We start from the raw sequence: 9733 nt of genomic DNA, 5'->3' as shown, positions 1-9733 counted from the left end.
GCGAATAGGTCGGCATTTTGTTGTAAGAATGCTCGGAATGAAGATTTTTCGTCTGAAGATAATGTTGAGCCGACGTATGTGAATTTATCCGTGTTTTCTGTGAAGTAGATTTTATCTAGGTCTTCTGTTGGAGTCGGCCTTTCCAGTGTTCCTGCTCTAGGATCAAGGTCGGCTAGCATGTCTTGGTTGTTCGTGTTGCCGATATTGTGGACCTGGGCATTTGTGTTACGGTGAGGTCTTTTGAGACTATTGTTGTAGCATTCCCTGGCTTCTCGGGCATCACTATGAATGGTTGCAATTGTGTGGTCCTGCAAAGGGAACTTAACACAAAGATGAATTGTAGATACTATTGCGCCGAACTTATTTAAGAAAGGTTGGCCAAGTATAATATTATAGGGACTGAAGCAATCAACAACTAAGTATTGAATGTCTGAAGTTTTTGACGAAGGGAACTTACCGAGTGTGGTTTGTAACCACACTGAGCCCATAACCGGGACTCGCTCACCTGCGAATCCTACCAAATCACCAGTGGAAGGTCGGATGATGTTATTGCTCTGTTTCATTTTCTGGAAAGTCGAGTAAAAGAGAACGTCGGCGCTGCTGCCTGGGTCGAGTAACACCTTTTTAATTAGGAGATCTCCGAGCTGTAGGGAGATTACGACGGGATCATCCAGATTTGCTGCGCTGTTGTCATGATCGGCTGTATGGAATGTTATCTGTGGAGATGTAGGCGGCGGCTGTTGTTGACTTTGATCGGCGTTGATGGAAAGGATAGCTCGGTAAGATCTTTTCCTTGCCGAACTTGTGGCTCCTCCACCTGCAAAACCTCCGGAAATACAGTTAATTGTACGTGTTGGTAGTTCAGGATGGTTATTGTTCCGTCGGTCTCTATTTCGGTTATGTTGTGTAGCCGAGCTTTGGTCTCCTGGAGGAGGTGCTCGCCGCTGCATGTGGCCGCTGATGAATTTGTCCAGATGACCTTGCCGAGCTAATCGCTCCAACAGGTCTTTGGCGTCGGTATTGTGTCCATGCTTCTGGTGGAAAGAGCAGTACTTTGATCGATCAGTGCCTTTTGAATCTGGGTAATTGCCAGCTTTTCGTGGTGGCCTGATTAACTTTGAATTCAAGATCTCCTTGATGATGTCATCGTGCTTGGTGTTGAATTTGGTGTAGGTCTCATATCGTGGGATTGGTTTGAAATTCTTCTTGCTGTCCCGTGGCTTATCGTCATCTTTATAGTGAGGCTTTTCTATTTTCCGAACTTGTCGAAGCTCTTCGATGTCAATCTGGCCTTTAGCTTTTTCACGGAATTCGGTCATAGTTTTTGGTTTGGCCACAGCAATAGTTTCCTGGAACTTTCCTGGCCTTAATCCACTTTTTATGGCGTGTAGTTCTACCTCGGGGTGGAGGTCGGGTATGCTTATGGCTATCTTTGTGAAGCGCGTCATGTAGTCTTTGAGGCTTTCGTGCTGGCCTTGCTTGACTGTGTTCAGGTAATCGGAATCGAGAAATGGAACCTGCAAGCAAAGAACAAAACCAATCAAGTGCAGGACCGTCTAAATAAGATGAAAAATAACGACATAAAACTTTATCAGATGCACCATTTACTATCATTATGGAGGTGAACTTTTTGATGTATTTCTTCGGATCACCTAATCCATCATAGGGAGTTAGGGTGGTCGGCAGGGTGAACCTTCAGGGCAGCACGAAGTTCATCACCTCCGCCGTGAATGGTCCAGGGGAGCTTTCCTGATCGTCATTGTCGATATTTTTCTGAGCGTCCTCATTATGTTCGGGCTGCTCCCCTTCCTGTCGAGCAGTGTCTGAGACATGTGTTGGCCCTGACTGCTGCTCGGCTTCTTCTGTCCGTTCTTGTCGGTCATTGTTTTCGGTTCGAGTGTTATTCAAGTTGGCGATTTGATTTGCCATTCTTTGGTTCTCCTCAGCCATGACTTGCCGCAACTCGGTCACCATCCGGAGCAATTCGGATGGCGAAGGTGGAGGTTGTTCAGTCATGACTTCAAAATGGGAACCTCGAGGCCGATAATATAGAGAAAGAGAGGTTTATATTTTCGGCCCCACGGTGGGCGCCAATTGTTCTTGTATGGATACCTGGGGGGAGAGCTCAGTCTCTGGGAGTCGACGCCGAGCTATCACTTTCGGTGCCGACCTTCAGGCCTTATGGTAATCCGAGCTCCACTCCAAGAGGATGTCCAATCGCATAGAGCTTTGAGCAAGAAACAGGGGGGAGTGTACCTGCAAAGGCACTCCGAAGCTTAAGTTAGTATTGAGAATTCAATGTCCCCTTAAAATAGAAGATCATACCTTTTTATAGGTGATAGTGTATAAATCGGTTATGTTCCTGTTTTATTGTCTGTATTAAAGAGCAATAATAGGAGAAATGTCAGGTTGGACGTTTCACATTTGTGAAGCAGTCTGTTGAGGTGATCTGTAACGTCACTTTTCAATAAATGATATTGATTGTCGATTAGTGGCTGCAATGCCAACTTAATGACTGTAATGCCAAACTGTAACGCTGATTTTCTGAAGAATGATGTGAATAATGCCGAGTTATGAATAGTAAAGTCGATTTATGATATTGGATTTATTATGGCCGGACCAAAAACAGATTTCTAATTTAAAATCTAAATCAGCTTCCAAAACTCGTTTCGAACTAAAAAAAGAAAGGAAAATAAAAGGAGCAAAAAGCCAAGCAGTTTTGGTTTAAATAAATTCTCTTTTCTCTGCTTGCTGGTTGCATTGCTCTACTAGAAGAAGGAATCTACAGTTACTTCTGAGCTAATTCACTAGAACACTATATTTTAGCGTGGATCATTTGTTGGATATTGAATATCTCTCTCTACAGAAGCAAAAAATTAAGTTTGAGTAAAGCATCTTCTCTTTTTTTCTAATTCATCTGATTCTCTTCTCGTTACAACTAAGTCTCACTTTCTGCGAATAAAATCAGGTTTGTTACATCTAATTCATCTGATTCTCCAGTTTGAACTATCATAGCAAAGACCTCTTCGGCTGATGCAAACTAAACAAATAAAAAGTAAACTTCAACTCATTTGTTTATTTATTTATCTTTCACGTTTTATTTTTGGCGGAATCGTATCGAGTAGAATAACTGTGATTCCGTAATCTGCATGATGGTTTTGGTGTCGGTTGCAACTTTCAACAAATAAAATGCTTGACGTTCGGTGTTCCTTTGTTGAATTTTCACCAAGTTGGTTAAAAGAGCAAAAGGACAGAGTTAAGACGCGTGAGCCTTTTTTATTTTTTCTGTCCAGTTTCATGGTTAGGAGGTGGTTCGATTCAGTAAAGGAACTTTCTTCTTTCTCTTTTTGGTCTTTAGCTTAAGACATGAAGCAATGCACGAATCCTCGTTGCTGAAAAAGATAAAAGAAAAATTGTCTGTTGTGTTTATCAACTTCAATTAAATTGAACTATCTAAGCGCAAATACGAAGACTTGAGTGTCCGAAAGTCTTTTTCTTCCGCTAAGATATTTTCTTTTTCGAAGTATGCATCCATCCTCTCCTTATTAGAATTATTTAGAGTTGGACACTTTTAGACTTAAACGTTTAGTTTTTCATGAACTTATTTCTTTTTTAATTGATTTGAACAGTTGTTGTACTTTTTGGCCTAAAAGGTTGATGGTAGGAAATATTGATTTCAATTATTGATACATATTATCTTGTGTGATGAAATTACTCAGGTGTAAAACATTGATGGCTTACAAGAATAACATTGGAGGAATGAAGGATTTTGCCATTCCGGATTACATACTCGTCCTCGGAGCAAAGATTCGCAATGCCCTTTGATAGTTTTCATAAACTCCAAAAGTGGTGGTCAGCTTGGTGGCGAGCTTCTTACTACCTATAATTCCCTCCTCAACAAAAATCAGGTACATTTTTTTTGTGGTTGCAATGTATTTGAAATTGTTGACTTAAATTTGACATGCTGTTTGAGCTACAACTTTTCACATTATCTTTGATTATATTGATATTGATTTAGGAGATTTTGTACTTTTCAAGGTTTTTGATTTGGTACTGCATCGGATTTATTCCAAGTTAGAAAAGTTAAAGCACAATGGAGATACTTTTGCTGCTGAAATTGAAAAAAGATTGAGAATAATTATACGTTGATAATTGTACTTTCTATTTTTAGCATGCCTAATAATCTTTGTGTCTAATAACATTCAATTGCTCCTTATCTCTAACGTATACATAGCAATTAGGTTGCAGGTGGAGATGGTACGGCGAGCTGGATTATCGGAGTTGTCGCCGATCTTAAGTTGCATCGGCCACCACCAGTTGCAACAGTGCCATTGGGAACCGGAAACAATATCCCCTTTTCATTTGGATGGGTAATTTCCTATTTTCTCAATCTGCTAAAATCTACTAATTTGGTGATAACTCGATGGATTTTTCTGATGGCCTTTGTTTTTAATTTTTCCTCATCTGGATATGAAATCATAGAGCATTTTGTTATCTTATTATCAAGCTTGGATCAATTTTCATTTTGTAAAAAGTTTTATGGTTGTCCAAGTTTTTTTTCTTGGACACCAGATTCTTCATGGTTGCGATCATATATATTATGCCTGACTTACAAGATTGATATATTAATCAACTCATATCTAAGAGTAATTTTCCACTTTTGACTTTACTCTGTGATGGAATTGGGACATAAGTTTCGTGTGATTTATTGTACGTTTAGGGAAGGAAAAATCCTGCTACTGACAAAGAAGCTGTTATGTCATTCCTGAATCAAGTAAAAGATGCAAAGGAACTGAAAATAGACAGGTATTTCCCCCACTTGTTTGAGTTTCCAATTGTAGTGACACCTTCACAATTATTTGAGTTCATTGTTAACTACTGTTGAACTTTACTTCAAGAGTCCAAAAAATGATATGGTTATCAAAGTCGCAATTTTCAGTAGTAAGAAATAAAAAAAATAATGGGATTCTGATCCGCCTGTACAATGACGAATTTAATATAACTGGAATCTTGTGTTAATTATTTTCCTATTGATATTTTTCTCCTTTTGTGTTGTTCTTTTTTTTTTCTGAGTTTATTTCTAAGTGGTCAAAATGATTTTCAGCTGGCATGTTATAATGAAGACTCCAAAAGAATGTTCTTGCGAGCATATTGCCCCTGTTGAATCTGACATGGTAGAACCACTTCTCGATCGGCGCCAGCAAACTAGGCAAAAGTAACCATTTTGTGACTGGTACCCACGAAATAGGTACATCAAGTGAGACAAACACGAAATAGTAACCAACTCATTAGTTGCACTTAGCTGTTGCTACAGCCTGGTTGCACTTATCTGAATTAATAATTTTTAAATTGAAAGACTCATATGTGAAGTACCAAAAAAAGAAGATACAATGGAAAACAAGCGTAATAAACAGAGTTGTGAAGGAGAAGTTTATACAATTATACCTAGAATGATTTAGAGTGTGTTTAACAAACGCGTTGGAAAAGAGAGAAGCGCGTTTGAGTCTCTTGAACCATATTTTTTATTTTTTATTTTATAAAAGAATACTAGTAACCATTACCTTCATGGTTTTACAGTAGTTCTTTCTAATTCTTCGTTTTATTTTTTTTGTCATCAAAATCTTTAAGATTTGGTTCAATCACTAACAAAGTGAATATTTTTATCTTTTTTATTATTTTTAGTATACTCTTTCATATTTTAATTTTTATGTTTTTTTGTTCATATGATATACATTGTTGATTTTATGGAATTTCTATTGTCTCTTATCTGTATGAGTTTTTTTTCTATTCTTTGATGTATTCTGTTTTTATTTTGTATAAAAAAATTTATTTTTTATTTGGCTTTATAAAATTTATAATTGTAATTATTATATAGTACGTTTATTATCAAAATTTTGTATAATATAAATTATGATCCTATCAAAAAGGACAAAATAAATGAAAAACTAATTATAAGTAACAATAGAATCATAAATAATAAAAAATTATAATTTAAAATAATACTAAATTAAAGAATACTGATAGTGTTATAATACTCTCCCTCATATTTTTATTTTTTATTGTATTTATTTTATTTATATAATAAATAATTTTTATATTATTTTTGTTAGTATTCTGATTTTTCATGTATATTATTATTTTTTGCAATTCTTATTATTTATTTATTCATATTAACTTTTTTTTATCATTTACTGTTCTTTATGTCTAATATTTTTGTTTTTGTTAAAATTTTTTTGTTTTTTATTTGGTTCCGTAAAATATATAATTATAATACTGATATACTATGTTTTATTGTAATTTTTTTATAATATAGATTATGATCCGATTTAAAAAGACAAAAATTATATAAAAAAATTATTCATAGGTAATAAAATATATTTTTTATTTTTAATATAAAATATATTTTGTTAATTTTTATATGTTACTTTAATTTAGTAAGTAAATATTAATTTTATTATAAAATTAATTAATAAAATCTATTTAAATATCTAAATTAACATGATAGAATAATATAAAAAAATATCTAAATTAAAGTCTCTTTTAGTAATTTTTTTATCTAAAAGTGATTTTGAGTAGTATAATTCAAATAAATTTATTTTACTATAATTCATTTTAATATAAAACATTGATTTCGCGCCCAAACCCTTTGGAAACCCCGTCGTTTCAGTTTTTTGTGGGTTTAAACTCTCTTTCTTTTCATTACGACTATCATAAGTTGCAAAACATCAAGGAAACTCTTACACTACGTGGTTTTCAAAGGGTTTGGGCGCAAAATCAATGTACCATCGTTTAAGTAGTGTCCATCATATCATGCAATTGCGCCAGATCAGCATTCCGGTGACGGAGATGATTGCAGGGACAAGTCACGATTGCAAATTTGAGGGTTTTAATTGGGGCCAACGAAATTGTGGGGATCATTCTGAATATCGGGCCAAATTTCAGGAGTCAATTTGAGATTTAACTCATTGATCTCTTTTATCCTTTCTAACATGGTATCAAAGCCATGGTATCATAGGTTGATTTTCTTCTAGTGAAATCACCGTACTTTTCATACTTTTTTTTACGTGCCATTTTTTTCCTTCTCTTTTGTTAATACTTTGATACTTTTCTTATTTCACCGATTAGCTCATTCACTACTTATTTATTTACATGGAGAAACTATATGTTTTTCGTCATCTTCCGATAGTTTGCCATCTTTTTACACTTTGTCACTTTTCAGCAGTTTTTCGGCAGTTTGCCATCTATTCAGAAGTTTTTTGGCAGTTGGACACTCTTGCGGCAGTTCCGTCTGTATTCCCTTCTAGCAGTTCTGTCTGCGTTTGCTTCTGGTAATTTCGTATGTGTTTCCTTGTGGTAGTTCCGTCTTCATTTCTTTGTGACAATTCCGTCTGCGTTTTCTTTCCGTCTGTGTTTCCTTATGGCAGTTTCGTCTACGTTTTTTTTCGGCAGTTCTATCTGCTTTTCCTTGAGGTAGTTCCGCTTGCACTTTTCTTGTGGCAGTTTCGTTTGTGTTTCCTTATAGCAGTTCCGTCTGCATTTTTTTGTGGCAATTCCGTCTGTGCTTCCTTCCGGTAGTTCTGTCTGCACTCATTCTATCAGTTTATGCATTTTTTTTATTTCGTTGTTTTAAATAAGTTTCAAACTCAAGTTGTCACTTGAATTTGAGGGGAGATGTTAGAGTATAATTAGAATCAATTAGATCAATTAGTATTATTTAATATATTTGAATATTTATTATAAGATATTACGTTTTTATTATTTCAATTCTGTTAGTACCTATAAATGTCTTTTTATATTATTGCATACAACTTGAATACACACAAACATTTTTTCTATTGGTCTTTCTTATCCTTTCTAACACGAGAAATGTAATGTGTGTTATATATGCTTGGACATAACCATCAACATTTATGAATCACAGTTCAAATAAATATATCTAACAGCAACGTTATATGATCAACAAATACTATTATTTTAAATTAGTATTTAATTAATAATAATTTATACTCACATTTAAAAATTTATATTTATAAAAAGCACATAATTTAATTTATATTTATATTTATTAGAATTTGCATACAAATCAATATAATTTTTATTTATATTTATCAAAATTTGTATACATAAATGAATATAAGTTACTTATTATAAATAATTTAAAATTTATATTAGTTAAATACTAAGTAAAAGAATAAATTATCATATGTACCCATGAAAGATACAAACGCTGACAAATGTAACCATATAAGAAAGAAACGACACTTGTAATTACAAAAGATGCCCTCTGTGTGACAAAAATACCCAAACCCTAAAAAACTATTCAAAATTTCAAATTACCCTTTTCTCCACCACTACTACCATCATCCCCAATTACTCATGGTGTGCTGCTACACCTCTCCTTCCCCACCGCTACTGCCACCGTCACCACCGAGCGCTACTTCTCTATTCACAACTCTCACAGTTCTCAATTTTGCATCAACACCAGCTGCCATTTCCTCCAAACACCAATGGAGGTGGGGTACTCCTTTGAAAAGACAACAATAGAAACCTTAAATCCCTAACAGAAGTAGAAGAGTGCGGTGCAGCAAAAGAAGGAGAAGAAGAAGATGATGAAGAACAAGAGGGACAAAACAACAATAGCAATGGTAGGCAGCAACAAGCACTTTTTTAACAACCCAATCCAAGTTAATATGTTTTCTCTGTTTCTATACAATTTGGCCAGAACCAATATGAACAATCCAGAGCATGATCCCATCATGGCCGTTCAAATCAAATGCTTCCATTACGAAGGAATTGCAATCACACTCTGCGCCTCTCACAAGTTCAGCGACATTTCCACTCTCATCAACTTCGTCAATAACTGGGCCACCATCACCAACCACCACCAAGATCAGAACCACCCACTACCCTCGCCGCCCTTATTGGACTCCAGAATGTCTGTTTTTTCTCAAGGAAACATGTTGGTTTACCAAGAAGAATCCTACTTTAGTCTTCTGAAATCGGTCTACAAGAGGTTTGTATTTGAAGCTTCTAAAATCGAAGCCCTCAAAGCCACGGTTGCACCAATTCATCCGATAAGATTTGAAGTGGTGGCAACACTAATTTACAAGTGTGCGGTTTCTGCACTAGGATTAAGTCCTAACTTCTCGTTGTTAAGCACTGTTGCGGTGAATCTCCGCAAAAGGATAAATCCTCCTGTTCTAAGCAAGACCCTAGGGAACATGATAACTTTCTTCATATTTGGCGGTGGGGGAGGGTGAGGTGCAGCGGCACGTCATGAATAATTTGGGGATGATGGTACCAATGGTAGAGAGAAGGATAATTTGAAATTTTTGAATAATTTTTTAGAGTTTGAATGCTTCTGTCACACGGAAGTCATCTTCCGTGATTGCAAATATCATTTTTTTTACATGAATACATTTGTCAGCGTCTATATTTTTTATGAATATATATGGTAATTTATTCTAAGTAAAATGACTAAAAACTGTCGGTCTCTAAGATTCTGTATACTTAACTATCAAACATATATTTACCTTTTACTACATCATCAGTTAGCACTTAGTAATGCATCTATTATCTATTATATCTTACTAATTCTAAGGCCAAAATGTGCCACATGTCACTCTCTCATTGTAATTGAAATCAAATTTTTTCTTTCAAAATTAAAAAACTCTCCTCTCTTCTCTCTTCCTTTCTCTATCTCTCATTCTTTTCCACAATCTATCTCTCTTGT

At 35.2% G+C, this 9733-nt stretch overlaps 1 long non-coding RNA gene across 3 annotated transcripts; it reads left to right on the top strand.

Moving 5' to 3' along the window:
• Nucleotides 1–2781: 2781 nt before the first annotated feature.
• Nucleotides 2782–5638, top strand: LOC107622192 (uncharacterized). 3 transcript variants are annotated; one of them, XR_002356398.2, is made up of 5 exons: nt 2782–2968; nt 3720–3908; nt 4242–4370; nt 4721–4806; nt 5105–5638. It is a non-coding gene; the product is annotated as an uncharacterized LOC107622192 (long non-coding RNA). The 3 variants fall into 3 exon arrangements; XR_001616124.3 differs by lacking the exon at nt 2782–2968 and adding an exon at nt 3488–3523; XR_015909007.1 differs by lacking the exon at nt 2782–2968 and having other exon boundaries at nt 3629–3908.
• The last annotated feature ends 4095 nt before the right edge of the window (nt 5639–9733 follow it).

Source organism: Arachis ipaensis, chromosome B10, assembly GCF_059453495.1.
Source record: "Arachis ipaensis isolate K30076 ecotype BB chromosome B10, ASM5945349v1, whole genome shotgun sequence".
Classification (NCBI taxonomy): domain Eukaryota; kingdom Viridiplantae; phylum Streptophyta; class Magnoliopsida; order Fabales; family Fabaceae; genus Arachis; species Arachis ipaensis.
Note: the sequence above shows the minus strand (reverse complement) of the source record. Positions and strands in the feature narration are given on the sequence as shown.